We start from the raw sequence: 15518 nt of genomic DNA on the forward strand, positions 1-15518 counted from the left end.
TTTCCAATCTCTCACCAGAGGGAGACACCAAAGCTGCGATTACCACAGCGGCGCCACCGCTAGAGACGGAGGGTGACTGCTTCACACAACGTGCTGCGGCGCGCTCTTCAAAACAGCATTTTTATTTTTTTTAGTACCATGGCTCAACCTGCATGTTGTGCAGCCCATTTACTCCACCCTGGTGTTTGGCAGCTGTGCCACTTATCGGCGTTGACTGCTGCAGGTGGCTGCGTCTTCGGTGCGGCGCTGCTCGGCCGTGGCGCGGCTGTCGCTGCTGGCGGCGGCGGCGCCGGTGGGCGGCGTGCTGGGGGCGGCGGCCGGCGGGGCGGCGCTGGGCGGCGCGGGCGGCGCGCTGCAGGCGCTGGCCGCCGGCTCGCTCCTGTTCGCCGCCCTCGCGGAGGGCCTCTCCGCGGCCGCCGGCCACAGCCACCACCACCGCGAGCCGCGCTCGCTGCCCGGCGCCGCCCTGGCGCTGCTCGGCTTCGCGCTCATCGCCGCCATGCAGCTCACCGGTGAGTACCGCACTAGCCTGCCGCAGCCGACTGCACGAGCTGCACAGAGTGGGACGCAGTTAAAAGAAACGACGACTTGGATGTAACAGCTGGGGCTGAATGGGGGCGACACACTTCCATTCATGCTGTAACTTTTATTAATACCTCTTCTTGATTATGTATCGGGGTGGGGGGTAAACCCCAACCGAACTTCAGCGACAATATTTTGAACGTCGTTCAATGATATTTGCTGAGACTTTCAGAGGGTCTCGTGGTAGAGTGATTGTATACTGAGGTTGTAACTAACCTGTTTCTACGGGTTATTACGAGCAAACGTTAGCGACAGCTCCGGACATTTGCACAAGCCCCGCCCATTTACCCCCCTCCACACCTAGCCACCGCCACATCAACCAAGAGCGCATCAATATGATCTTTGGTAGTCCTCGTCGCTGTCTTGTTTTTGTTCGTCGTTTTTTTGTTTTACCGCGGTTGTTCATACTAGCAGTGTTGTGCTGTTAGTACTTCTTAGCAGTTTGTGTTATACTGTCAAAATGAAACATAGATACGCGCTCTCAATACAGTTATCATACACAAGGTACCTAATCTTGACTGTTGTGGCCAACTGCTGTCAAAACTGATACCTAATAGACATTACAGTACGATAAGATGTGTTGGAATGACACTGACGAAATTATGTACATATGTTCAACAATAGGCAGCTCTAAAGCTCTCAAACACTGAAGAAGAACTCAAAGTAATCTCGTGTCTGCTATAAGAAAGCAGTCATAAGAGTTCACAAGTAAAAATTCACCCATTACACAGGCAAATATTAATTAAGAATGTCACTGTATAAATATCTGAATGCTTGCATTGAAACGTCCCCTTTTAAACAATTTTACATACGACTGTGCTTAAACTGACACACAATATTTTGTTAGCGCAACGCAATCTGACTTTCAAGATTCCCTACAAAAGAATGGCCCTGACTAACATTAAACTATACCTTTCACAAATCACTTACCTCACAAAAATCTTCGCTGCTCAAGCTACTGCAATACAGCGAGCGCCACTACTGCCAGCTAAATAAAAGATACAAACTATGGAAGGCACTAACTACTGATAGGGATAGTTAGCAAATGAAAGATATTAATAGAGAACAAACAATGTATTTACCTTGATATCATCATTTATAAATATAGCAGTTCATGACAAATTTCAAAGCTCCGCCATCTCTCTCCCCACATCCACCCACCACTGCTGGCGGCTCACCTCCAACTGCCCAACGCTACGCGCTGTTCACAGCCAGCTGCCTAACACTACAATGGTTGAGTATTACAACAATGCAAAGCAGCCACAGACTGCACACAGTACAGCCAGTGATTTTCATACAGAGGTGGCGTTACCAATAAAAAAACCTAAACAGCCTACTTACATAGCCCCCATGCTCCCCACAAAAAATTTTACAAATTGGTTTGGGCAGTGGCCAATACAGATTTGAAAAAAATTTTTTATAATTACAATAACAAAGAAATCAAATGCACACACTTATTGATACAATGTTGGTCAAAAGCTAAAATTTTCTCACAGTCCATAAAGACAGTCCTGATCATTCATCACATTGCAGTGTTTTTCTCAAAGTCTGAGCATTAAAAGAAAATGCACACGGAAGTAGTGGATTTCCATGCAGTATTGAAGAAGTATTGTTGTCCTTCCAACGAAAAGACAGTGCTGACTCTTGACATGCTGACAGGTAATGGGCCACAACAGAGCAAACCCACAGCGGAGTCAGTCGAAGTTTTGAAGAGTATTGGTGGGTAAGTCATCACAGAGCAGACCCACTGTAGTCCTGGTAGAGATTGTGGTATTGGTGGGCCACCAGAGGTGCAGACCCACTGCAGTCCTTGTAGAAATAATGGTACTGATGGATCATCAAAGATGTAGACCCACTGTAGTCCTTGTAGAGATTACGGTACTGGTGGGCCACCAGAGGTGCTGACCCACTGCAGTCGTTGTAGAGATGGCCAGCAGCCATCTCTTGTGACTGTGCAGGTGCACAATCACCATCAAAGAGTCTTGCGGAGAATATAGCAAGTCCATAAACCACCACTTGTGCACTCACAAAGTTTTTTAATTGTCCTTAGAACCAGCAATGCTGTTATCCAGTCCCTTGCTGAATTATTAACACACGTGCAAACACTAACAGTCCCTACTTCTCACAAATTGTCCATATACTATGACCAACAGAAACATGTGCAGTGAGATGTAACTTACAAGTTACTTAATTTGATGAACTGGTGTCAATTACAATTTTATAACATGAGAATACAATAACAAAAATACAGAAAACATCATTAAAGAACATAACAATACAGATAACATTTGTAATAAAACAGGCTTTACAAAAGAATAGAAATAGACATATACATCAGTGCTACAGGAATTATGACATGAGTACATACATAAAAGATCAGAATAAATTTTGAAACATCAACTTCACACATGAGCATTAAAATAAAACAGAATAAGTAATGTCTAAGCATATTTACAAGTTAAATAACATATTATTAATACCAATTATATTTGAGGATAACAGTATTCCTCATCATAGTGAATAGTATTAGAAAAAAAATTCTATGAAACTACACAGAGACAGGAAGAAAACAAATATACAAGGGTACACAAACACATAGGGGGATAACACAATGGAAAGGACAGGGTTCGTTTTCAGTGTAGTATTTTGCAAACAAAAGTTTCTTTACTTCTCGGAGATCTCCCTTCGTTCTTCATTATTTCCAAAAGTCCTATCTATACCTGCTTTCTGTACTTTTCTCGTATAACCTCTCAATGCATTTCTTCAAATTCATCACAACTCATTCTCTTATATAGTCTACCCCCTCTTAAGCTAACTTAAATCTACTGAGCTCAGATGCTAAACTAAGGGACGAGGCAATGCAGCAGTACAAAACAATTAATACAAACAGTAATGACAAAACAAAATGGAAATTGTCAAAGCAAGCAGCAGTAAATGTAATAATATCTAAACATGACAAACCCACAAGCAGAAAAAATAGTACACTAAAGACAACAATGCAGATAAGGGAAACGTATATTCACATCTTAATGTCTATGTAATTAAAGTGGTGCACCACAAGAAGTTATTCTACCAAAAAGGTTACCAAGTACTTGAAAAGAAAATTATGAATGCAGTTCCTGTGAAGGTAATTGTCTTTTTGTGCTCCCTCATTTTTTTGAAAAAAATTATTATTTACTCGATCTGTAGACAGAAAATATTTATATTAGTACATCTATAAAATTTTATTTTAACCAATGCTGCAGTGCAGCTAGAAACTAGATATTAAACAAAATGAGTAAACAAATACATAAAGCAACCCATATGGCATTTCTCTCAATTAGCAAGACAATAGCTGTGAAATGTTTCTCATCGTTTCATTAGGCATTTTAGGAAATATCATAAATTAAGAGCTCCACAGTGTAATCATATGTTGTCGAGTTCGACCGTGTCGCTTTTGCGATAATTTCTACAAAGGAACGTCAATAGCGAGGATAATGGCCTCCCTTTTTTTTTCTACCTGTGCCGCTGAAAAGGGCTCGCAATAATGGCTTTTTCTCCAGGCGTCTGACACAGCTGGGTGCCCACGACGCATTACGTGCAGGTGGTCACTTAACTTTCGTACGGAAATATTTACGACAGCAGTTTCTGCTACAGTGGCAGTCTCATATAAAAATATTTCACAGGTCAAGAATTAGCGTTGCAAATCTGTAGAAACAAAATCCTATAAATATAAGTGTCAAAAAAAAATATTCGTCAGCATTGTGATACAGTCACGCATTTACACACATTTCATAACTCTTAAAGTACGATTCTTGGTTTCCAACATACTTCTTATTCCTCATATACGGTAGCATCATCTTATTGATCATAAACATATCTCAACAGCATAGTACACATCGTCGTCATAATAATATCATAACATCTCAATCAATTCTCAAAATCGTCGTAGCTTCCTCCAATAATTTCAAAACCTAAAAAAAAATTCTCTGCTCATTTCAATAGTGTCATCTACCTCATACGTACTTTAAAAATCATGATCTCATACCAAATATATCATTCAAAGCTCTCATAATATCACAATGGTTCTGAAAAAATATGAACAGTTCACAAAGTACAGACAAAATACAATTTCATAAGTGTGAAGGTATCCAACTGTGTAATTGCGTAAACATCTGTCACTGATGTAGTAAAGAAATGTTTGTTTCTCTGTTAAATAATCAGATAGCTGTGTAATTCTGTGTTAGAGAAATATGGTACCGATGTGTAAAATTGTATAAGCAAATACCATATTAGCTAGGGCTCCTTGTGCTTGCCAAACACATGGTACACAAAGTAGGCGTGTACCCCCCTGAGGATTAATGTAATTATACCCTCAGGTGTTACAGATTACAGCAATGGAATGAAATGTATCACGGAAAACTTTCTTTGCAATTCAAAAATCTTTAAAAATAAATGTTTTAAGTACAAAATTAATCACTCAAATACGTGTCCTGTAGCGCTAAATGCGCGTCATGTTGTAAGATAATCTCTGTGGAAGTCTCGTAGTTATCGTCCTCCGAAAGCTAAGTTCTGCAGAAGTCAATGTACTTACCTCATGAGAAACAAAAGTGAAATGCTTTGCGTATAGATATCTTAGTTATTATGCTTATTGTTGTGATGAAGAAAGTACTGTGCTGTAACGTATTGTTGTGCTACGGAAAAGGCTGCCTCATTGTAGCTATACCACAAAAGTTAAATACTAAAACATGTTTTACTTTCCAGAAGAATTCAGAAAAATTGTGCAGATATAAAACAGATACACCGCAAAAGCAACAATGTAAATTGTGTCACACATTAGTAGCGTCGTGATAAAATCGTGTAGCTGTCACATAAACTAACCTCTGTGTCATCTGGTATATTTCAGAAAGCACTTTAATTTCAGAATGTATTTTCAAATAAACCAAAATGTAGCATTAAAATCTCATTAACAGTACTGGTAAATGTTCTAAGTATGTAAGCCTGATAGTCGTTACATAATCGTGCAACTAACAAGCAAGAATGTACAAATAACAACATTGTGTCGTCTGTTCACTATAACAATGCATTCATAATTTCTGTTGAAATAAGTTCTCTGGGTTCTTGGCTGGATATTTAACTTCAAACATTGTTGTATGTTAACAGATTCTAAGTCTGACGAAGCTTACTAGCAATGTAAAGTGAAAAGTTATGGCAGAGACAAAGTTAAAAAGCAGATTATCTTTCAATAAACGGTTTTACATGTGAAATGTGGTGTAAACCTTTATTCTTCCTAGTGCACAAAGTTTCAACTTCAAAGCAATTATCATGTTGTATACATCGGTAAAGAATACTGGAATTTTTCTCAAGGTTAGCGTCTATGTTATTTTTCCCTGAGCCAGCGGGCGCACGTGGCTGCCTCCGGTGCGAGTCATTGTCTGTTTCTTTGTTGGCGCGCGTCGTTATTGGGATTAGGAGACCTAACTTCTACAAATTCACTCTGACGAGAAGGCCCTGCCCTGTTTAAATCCCGCCAGTTCTGATGCAATTCAGGTCTGTCGTTACAATCACATCGTCTGTCGTCATGTCGGTAGTTTACATAGTTTCTTTCTTGTCGGTCATGTGGTGGAGAATTTCTCCCTGAATCGTACCTGCGCGCTGGACCGTTGCGTCTAAAGTTATTCTGTCTCTCGTAATAATAATTGTTTTGGTTCCCATATTGTCTGTTTCTCTGATTGTCTCTGTGATAGTCATTACCGCGGAGAGGTGTTCTTTCCCTGTAATTATTACTACTCTGCCAACGGTTGTTATACGGGTGGTGTCTGTTTCGGTCACGATTTGTGTTGTGAGAATAGCCTTGTCGCGTCCAGTTATTATTTCTTTCATCGCGGAATTGCGACGGATGTGATCTGTAATTGTTGTGCTCCTGCGTTCCGCGATTGTCAGTGTCAATTTCCAGTTCTTGTAACAGTCCCTGAAAAGCTTCAATGTCGTCTTTGCAACGTCCTGCTAAAATAATATGCCGTAAATGTTCAGGTAATTTGATTAAGCAAATTCGGATGAGTTCTGAGGGGCTGTATGGGTCTGAAAGATACTGATTCTTACGCAACATGTCTTCAAAATATTTCATAATGCTGGAAAATTCAGATTGTTCGAAACGTTTCATCATTATGATGCTATGTTTTACTCGGTCTTGTGTGGCTTGAGACCAATATGCTGAGAGGAAGGCATGATAAAAATCTCCTTCACTGTGACAATCATGAATGACCGATCGCATTCTTACAGCTGGTTCATTCTCTAAGTAGCCACACATAAATTCTAATCTGTGCTCTAACGACCAGTTGGGAGGAAAACAATGAGAGAATTGATGGAGCCATGCTTGTGGATGAATGTCATTGCCAGAATTCTTAAATGTTTTGAATTTACGTGTAGTAATGAACAGCTTATAGTCAAAATCATCGTGTCGGCGAGTCGCATATCGGTCATTGTTACGTTGTTTCTGTGATTCCATCTCAAAATTCGGTGTGCCTTGCCAATTTCTTTCATAATTTCCGAAATGCGCTGTGTTATTATTCTGTGGTTGTTCCATATTTCTAAGTCCCTCTTCCCGTATTGGAGCGCGAGTGTCCTCTGAAATACGTAATTCTTGTATTACCTGTGTCAGCTGATCTTGTACTTCCCGGATTTCTACTTGGTGTTGCGTATTAATTTGATTCAGATTTTGTTTCAGTTTCCTAATTTGTTCGCTCTCTTCTGTGTCATTAAAGACTACCGGCTTTGTGTCATTCAGATTATCATTTACCTTCGTAGATAAATTATTTAGCTGATCCGAAAGTTCAACTACTTTCTCTGATAATGTACTAATTTCCTCCATATGTCTTTCTACTGTGTCCTTTAAGTTTTCCTGGGTTTTTGCAAGTTGCATGACCGAATTGGTAGATGCAACTGAGTCAATTTTTGCTTGCAAGGTCTCATGATTTTCATGAACAATAACTTGCAGTTCTTTTATGGCTGCTTCGTGATTCTGTAATGCATTTTCATGCCGCGAAAAAATAGGTTGAAAATGCTCACAAATTTGTGTTTTTACATCATTACAGACTTTTTGACATTTCGATTCAAATTTGTGTAACTCGGTAGTTAAATCTTCACGTGTTTGTTCAAGCTTATTTTCCACTGAGTCTAACTTTTGAAGCTTTTGTTCCATTGCGTCTAACTGTTGCTGTGTTTGTCTCTGGTGTTGTTCCATTGTGTCTAATTTTTCAAGCTTTTGCTGTGTTTGTCTCTGATTTTGTTCCACTGTGTCTAACTTTCGAAGATTTTGTCCCATTGCGTCTAACTGTTGCTGTGTTTGACTCTGATTTTGTTTCATTTGCTGCATTAATTGCAATAATAATGTGTTAGTGTCTGGAATCTGTTCCTCTACACTTTTCGGCAGTGCATTTGCACCGGCAACATTCACATTTTGACAAGCAGAAAATGTGTCTTGACTCATTTGAGAAAACGGTGAGGACTCAAAACCTGAATCTACAGTATTTGCAAAATTGTGTCCTGTCATTCCCGATTCCTGAGGCGAGCTGTTGCCGACCGATCGATCGATAATGCTTCCCTCTACACTAATTGTTTCACTGTCCACGCCATTGTTTGCCACCCGCTCCATTTCCCTATGCACAGTTACCAAATTACTACTTTGAATATTAGTTAATTCATTACACGGTGGCGCTAACACACTGCTTTCGTCTTCGCTGTCATTTCTCAATTTACTTTGGAGCCTAGTGTTACGTTTTTCACACGCCATTATTGTCACAATATTTCACACGACAACATAGAAAAACACAATTTGAAGAGCAAAAATAGGGGAACACATTAACATAGCACTGAAAATAATATCTAGTTAATTGCAGCTGCGAAATACTTGGTGCAAATCTACATGCGTGCCACACCTGTTTTACTGTACAACAATGAAAGACTGCAACTACAAAGGAAATTCTCTACAATTACGCGCTAGCAATAAACAAAAGCTACACTAATTACACAAACTACAAGAAAAAATCAGAAGATTCCAGTGAGGTATCCTCGGCTAAGGGTCGACATATGAAACGTCCCCTTTCAAACAATTTTACATACGACTGTGCTTAAACTGACACACAATATTTTGTTAGCGCAACGCAATCTGACTTTCAAGATTCCCTACAAAAGAATGGCCCTGACTAACATTAAACTATACCTTTCACAAATCACTTACCTCACAAAAATCTTCGCTGCTCAAGCTACTGCAATACAGCGAGCGCCACTACTGCCAGCTAAATAAAAGATTCAAACTATGGAAGGCACTAACTACTGATAGGGATAGTTAGCAAATGAAAGATATTAATAGAGAACAAACAATGTATTTACCTTGATATCATCATTTATAAATATAGCAGTTCATGACAAATTTCAAAGCTCCGCCATCTCTCTCCCCACATCCACCCACCACTGCTGGCGGCTCACCTCCAACTGCCCAACGCTACGCGCTGTTCACAGCCAGCTGCCTAACACTACAATGGTTGAGTATTACAACAATGCAAAGCAGCCACAGGCTGCACACAGTACAGCCAGTGATTTTCATACAGAGGTGGCGTTACCAATAAAAAAACCTAAACAGCCTACTTACAGCATTACGCATTTCTGCATTATCCCACTCTTATATTCTTTAGTCTTAATGAGGTTATCAGAAACAAACCGAGACATCGACTTTGCCTTGTTTATGCACAAAATTGACTTTAGACAATCGACATAATGGACAGCATCGTTGGCGATACTACCAATTAATATTTCCCAACAGAATTTCTTACACTACTCGATGAGACGGAACTTTGTGCTCACTGCAGTTAACAAATATCAGATTTTTTGATATAGTGCAGATGAAAGCTCATGAAATAAAAAAGACAGTGTGGATACAATTTTTATTTTTCTTTCTTATTGATGATTTTTCAACTCGCATATTCCATGAACATATTTCTAATTCTTTTCACAATGGTACCGGAAAAACTGTATTTCGTACTAACTACTGATTTTCTCCCTTGTTATGGCTTGCATATCTGTAATACGAACAAATTTGATGTTGGAACATGCGGCAGATCATGGGCGGAGCTTAGGATATGGATTGGTGTGGAGGGGGGTGATTGGGCGGAACTTGTGCACCGTCCGGGGCTGTCGCTAACGTTACGTTTATTACGTTAAGATTCGGGTCGCCACCGACTCTAACCATACAACTAATCAAAGGTTTGGCCGAGTCGGAAAATAAATAAATTTGATCACAGACCAAAAACTCATAAAAATGCATACGTTGTGATATCGCTCATAGGGGTATGAAGTAATTAAAAGTATTGCCCGGGCACTGTTCACGAAAATCAAACATTTCAAATAAAATAGAAAATGCATGAACACTGTGCATAAGATCATCTCCCAGCAACACACCTGAAAATAAGACTTAATCTAAAGCAATGGTTTTAAAATAAAAGGGAAACTAATCAATGGACCTGTGCGTAAGGAAACGCGTTGGATGTGCTGACGGGAAAGCTACGAGGTTAGTGGCTTAGGTGCAGAAACGTAACCTCGGAATACAAGAGAAAATTGTGGATAATACAATTTATTCCTAAGATATGGATGTGAGGGATGTACACAATTCCTGATAACATTAGTTCCTAAAACAGTAAAGAAAAGTATCGATACATTCACCGTTATAATCTACACCTAAAATCATTGGTGTGAATCATTCATACAACTGCTGTTGCCTGATGACTGATCTCAATAACTCGTGAAACGGTACACGTTTCGCAGTACGCCCGCGTGCCCACGTGGTTTGTGGAGACGCAGTTTCTAGGTATCGTGGCCAAGTTGCAACAATATCACATCACGCAATCATGAACAGTTAACACTCCTTAAAACAATCATGAGATCGGACAGTTAGTTATGACGGTAGCCCAACAAACTCTAATGTTCAACCACGTGGTTGGCTCCCCACGTACGAAAGATACATAAAGCAAGGAAAATTTACGAGAAGGCAAAGCTATTAATATATAGAAAAATAAAAGCGTATACAGGCACAGCTGAAGGCAAACAGGCATTCATACAGAAGCGAGGGCTCACTTCTTATAGTTGGGACACTTTTGTGTGGCCCTCTTCCGGCAGATCCAAGTCTGCTATAGAAATTTACTAAAAGAAAAATCTGCCTAAGTGTCGCATTCATTGCTGCGACAAGGTAAAGCAATCTTTCAGAGTTGAAAAGCGAGACAAAAAGCTAACAGCTCTCCTCTCACCAAGTAACAACGCGCCACGCGGTCAGTCTAACTCACCCTTCTTCGACTGGAGCACAGCTGTGGACGCTTCCCGTACCGGCAGCAGACTGCCTCCCTTTTTCTTCTCCAGCCTCTTCCACGCTCCGCGTGGCCCGGAAAACCCAAAGTTGCCATTTCCACCACCAACCTAACGCAAGTGGATTTCTCACAAGTATCGCAAACCTCTTTGCCTACTTGACGACTACGAGAGTTGGCTATTCTGTACAACTGCTGCTAAATCTGTACGACTATCGCAGACTTTCTGCAGCAGACTACGCCACCGTCTAGCAACGTGACACAACCACATTCATTCAATCACACCACTATGAGAGTTATGAAAAAAGAGAAACAAGGAAAAGAAAGAGAAATGCTAGTGAAAGTGGGCTACCGGACTAATGAAAGGTGGCTACAGGACCCTTTCAGCGTGACAAAAGTCATTGGATATTCAAACATACTGATGGGGGAGGAATCCGTAGACGCATGGAACTTTCCATTTAGAAAATCGTTAGGCAATTAAATATTCCGAGATCCACAATGTCAAGAGCTTGCCGAGAATACTGAATTTCAAGCATTACCTCTCAGGAATTACCTCTCACCAAGGAGAACGCTGTAACCCACGGCCTTCACTTAACGACCGAGAGCAGCGGCGTTTGCGTAGAGTTGTAAGTGCTAGCAGTCAAGCAACGCTGCATGAAATAACCGTAGAAATCAGCGTGGGAATTACGACGAACGTATCCGTCAGGACAGCAGGGTGAAACTTGGCGTCAATGGGGTATGAAATGATAATTAAACCAAAACCCTACACTGTCGACAGGCGTTGATATACATCAACAGAGACAGTTGAAAATGTGTGCTCCGACCACGACTTGAACCCGGGGTCTCCTGCTTACATGGCAGACGCTCTATCCACCTGAGCCACCGAGAGCACAGAGGATAGGGACTTATCCCTTGCACACTCCCCGTGAGATCCACATTCCCAACTTAATGTCCGGTTAGCCATAACTATATGAACATGGTATCTGTTCTTTCGGACATGTCAGAAAGAACAGATACCACCTTCGTATAGTTATGGCTAACCGGCCATTGACCTACTTCTGTGCGGATGCACACGCATTGCCCGAACTCTTACGGGTCTCGGTAAGATCGTCTGCCACGAGTAATGTGTATAATGGGCAGGGGCACTACGAATGTAGTGTGTGGACATTATGTTGAGAATGTGGGTCTCACGGGAGCGTGCAAGGGCTAAGTCCCTGAAGTCGCACTATCCCCTGTGTCCTCGGTGGCTCATATGGATAGAGCGTCTGCCATGTAAGCAGGAGATCCCGGGTTCGAGTCCCGGCCGTGGCATACATTTTCAACTGTCCCCTTTGATGAATGTCTACAGTGTAGGGTCTTGGTATAGTTATCATTTCATTCTAGAGCAATGCATGGTCACCGATGGTATCTGTTCTTTCGGACATGTCCGAAAGAACAGATACCATCTTCATCTATATCAATGGGGTATGGTAGCATACGAGCGACGCGAGTGCCTTTGCTAACAGTACGACATCGCCTACATCGCCTCTTCTGGGCTTGTGACCATATCGACTGGATCCTAGACGACTGGAAAACTGTAGCCTGGGCAGAGGAGTCTCGATTTCAGTTAGCAAGAGCTAATGGTAGAGTTCGACTGTGGTGCAGACCCCACGTGTCCAAGGACCCAGGTTGTCGATAAAGCACTGTGCAAGATGGTGGTGGCTCCATAATGGTGTGGTCTGTGTTTACGTGGAATGGATTGGCTTCTCTGGTCCAGGTGAACCGATCGTTGACTGGAAATGGTTATGATCGGCTACTTGGAGACCATTTGCACCCACTAATGGAATACATATTCCCAAACAACGATGCGCCGTGTCATCGGACCACAGTTGTTCGCGGCTGGTTTGTAGAATATTCCGGACAATTCGACAATACAGTTTAGCCATCCAGATGGCCCGATATGAAACCCATCGAACATTTATGCGACGTAACCGAGAAATCAGTTCGTGCACAAAATCCTGCTCCAGCAACACTGTCGCAATTATAGACGGTTGTAGAGGCCGCGTGGCACAATATTTCTGCCGGGGACTTCCAACATCTTGTTGAGTCCAGGCCACGACGAGCTGCTACACTAGGCCGGCAAATGGAGGTCCGGAACTATATTAGGAGCTATCCCGTGTCTTATATCACCTCAGTGTATTTCACTTGACTTCATAGCTTCATTAGTTAGTTAGTTACTTGTTCCATTAATCAGTCTCACGGTAACCGTTATGATGAGGAACGTGTCAAGTGCATAAGAAATGTCGTCAACTAATCTGGCTTGCTTGGCAGTGTAGTTGCGGGTATGACAGCGCGTACTCAGTGTTGTAAAAAGACCATACCTGTGTTCATGGGACGGTTTATTCGTGGGTAGTATAAAGAAGAATTTACAGTGGCTATCTGGCTGTTTCCTCCCAGTTCTTTGCGACTTTTAATCACGTTTGACGCCTCAAATACGAGTAGGAAGAATTTTATCGGTGATGTAAGGAAGCATTGACTGTGGCTGTTTGGCTGTTACCTCCCCGTTCTATGGGGCTCTTAATTATGTTCGACGCCTCGGTCACGATTAGCTACAGATTTTATACGATTGTCTGATGATGTCTAGAACAGGCGAAACACGTCACATATGAAGATTAAATAATCGTAGCTTGTGCAACTAAGACCATTTTTTTTTGTATGGAAGTTTAATCCTGTTAATAATAAGTTTGGTTGAGGCTTGTTCACGCCAAAGTTCTATTGTAATATGTGTCGTTATAACTATGCTGGGTCTACATGACTACCTATAACGCACTGGTAATAGCTACTGTTAGCTGTACTCCAGATCCGCAATAAAATACAGATGATATTATCTCCAATGCTGATCCTCTACGTGTCCTGGGTGAAAACATTGCTTGATGCGTGGGTATGTATGTATTTTCTCTACAAAATAAATATCACTGTACAGAAATGTTTTCTCGACTGTTATTTTAGTTCTCAGCAGTTTATGAAATAAATTTTATCAAAAACATCTGCTATGAATTCTACTTCGGCAGTTACTGAACGGGATTATTGCTAGTTGCTCACTTTTCATCCTGCATTCGGTTTTTTGTAAAATGGATAGTGTCTGATTTTCGCTGTTTGGGATACCTGTAAACTGAAGAGCGAGGAGCGCTTGTGGTGGGGAAATTTGCCATTTCCGCCACGACGTTACATCTTCCATAAAGAAGGACTAAGAATTGATTCCCCATCTAGCAGCGCATTGCATGTCCTGTTCGTGTGTGTCCCTTGCGTTATTTTTATAGTAGTTATTAATTGCTGAAATCTGTGTATTGTTCACGCTTTTACTGGAAATTAAACACACCCTGGCAATGGACTTTTCACCGCATTGCCATGGATCCCGTAGGCGAGCTGTGGAATCGTCGGTATAATCTCGTGGAACAGCCTCTGGTTGTTCCTTCAGACGTAGCTGGTATCGAACGAAAAGTATCGTTAATTTTGAGACACTCTGTTTTATCCAGTCTTTACACCTTTCCCAAATTTCAAACAGAATAATAAAAGTTTTAAATCGAGGAAGCTTTTTATTTTCATTACATATTACAATTTTTAAAAATTTAAAACTTCATAAGTGAAATTACAGGTTTACCAGAAAAATAACTGAGTAGTACCCCAAAAGCAGAAATTAAATCTTTCTTAAACTTCTCATTCTCCCTCCATATAGTGGTCGATTCGCTGATAATCTACTACGTGACTTCGGGAATGTGCTGCCTGCCTCTGAAAATCAGCGCTCAGAGTACACTGATGTCGGTGGAATTAACAGTTAGCTTATCCAACAGGGGAAAAAAACTATCATGTCTTGGCACTGTTCTAACATACACTCTAAGACAAAAAAAACGGCGCACCACGAAGGAATTATTCGAATAGAACGGAAATTGGTAGATGTGATGTATATTTAAGGGCAAAGAAATGATTACAGTTTCAGAAAAATTGGATAATTTGTTCAAGAGAAAGAGCTTCACAAATTGAGCAAGTCAATAACGCGTTGGTCCACCTCTGGCCCTTACGAAAGCAATTATTCGTCTTTGAACTAATTGACAGAGTGGCTGGATGTCCTCATGGGGGGTAACGTCCCAATTTCTGTCCAATTGGCTCGTTAGATCGTCAAAACCCCGAGCTGGTTGGAGGGCGCTGCCCGTAATGCTCCAAACGTCAACTGGAGAAAGATTCGACGACCTTGCCGGCCAAGATAGTGCTTTGCGAGCACGAAGAAAAGTAGTGTAAACTTTCACCGTTCTGGCGGGCGTTATCTTGTTGAAATATAAGGCCAGAATTGCTTGCCTTGAAGGTCAACAGCCGGCCGGGGTGACCGAGCGGTTCTAGGCGCTACAGTCTGGAACCGCGCGACCGCTACGGTCCTCGGGCATGGATGTGTGTGATGTCCTTAGGTTAGTTAGGTTTAAGTAGTTCTAAGTTCTTGGGGACTGATGACCTCAGAGGTTAAGTCCCATAGTGCTCAGAGCCTAGTTTTGAGGGGCAACAAAACGGAGCGTAGAATATCGTCGAAGTACCGCTGTACTGTAAGGATGACAACCAAAGGAGTCCTGTTATGAA

At 41.4% G+C, this 15518-nt stretch overlaps 1 long non-coding RNA gene across 1 annotated transcript in view; it reads left to right on the forward strand.

Annotated features, from left to right (window-relative positions):
* Positions 1–401: 401 nt before the first annotated feature.
* The window catches only part of LOC126263691 (uncharacterized), a 408745-nt gene continuing 393628 nt past the window's right edge, over positions 402–15518 (forward strand). The window contains exon 1 of the long non-coding RNA XR_007546892.1: positions 402–512. This is a non-coding gene — a long non-coding RNA (uncharacterized LOC126263691). The remainder of the gene's footprint in view (positions 513–15518) is intronic.

This window comes from Schistocerca nitens, chromosome 6 (assembly GCF_023898315.1).
Source record: "Schistocerca nitens isolate TAMUIC-IGC-003100 chromosome 6, iqSchNite1.1, whole genome shotgun sequence".
Lineage (NCBI taxonomy): Eukaryota > Metazoa > Arthropoda > Insecta > Orthoptera > Acrididae > Schistocerca > Schistocerca nitens.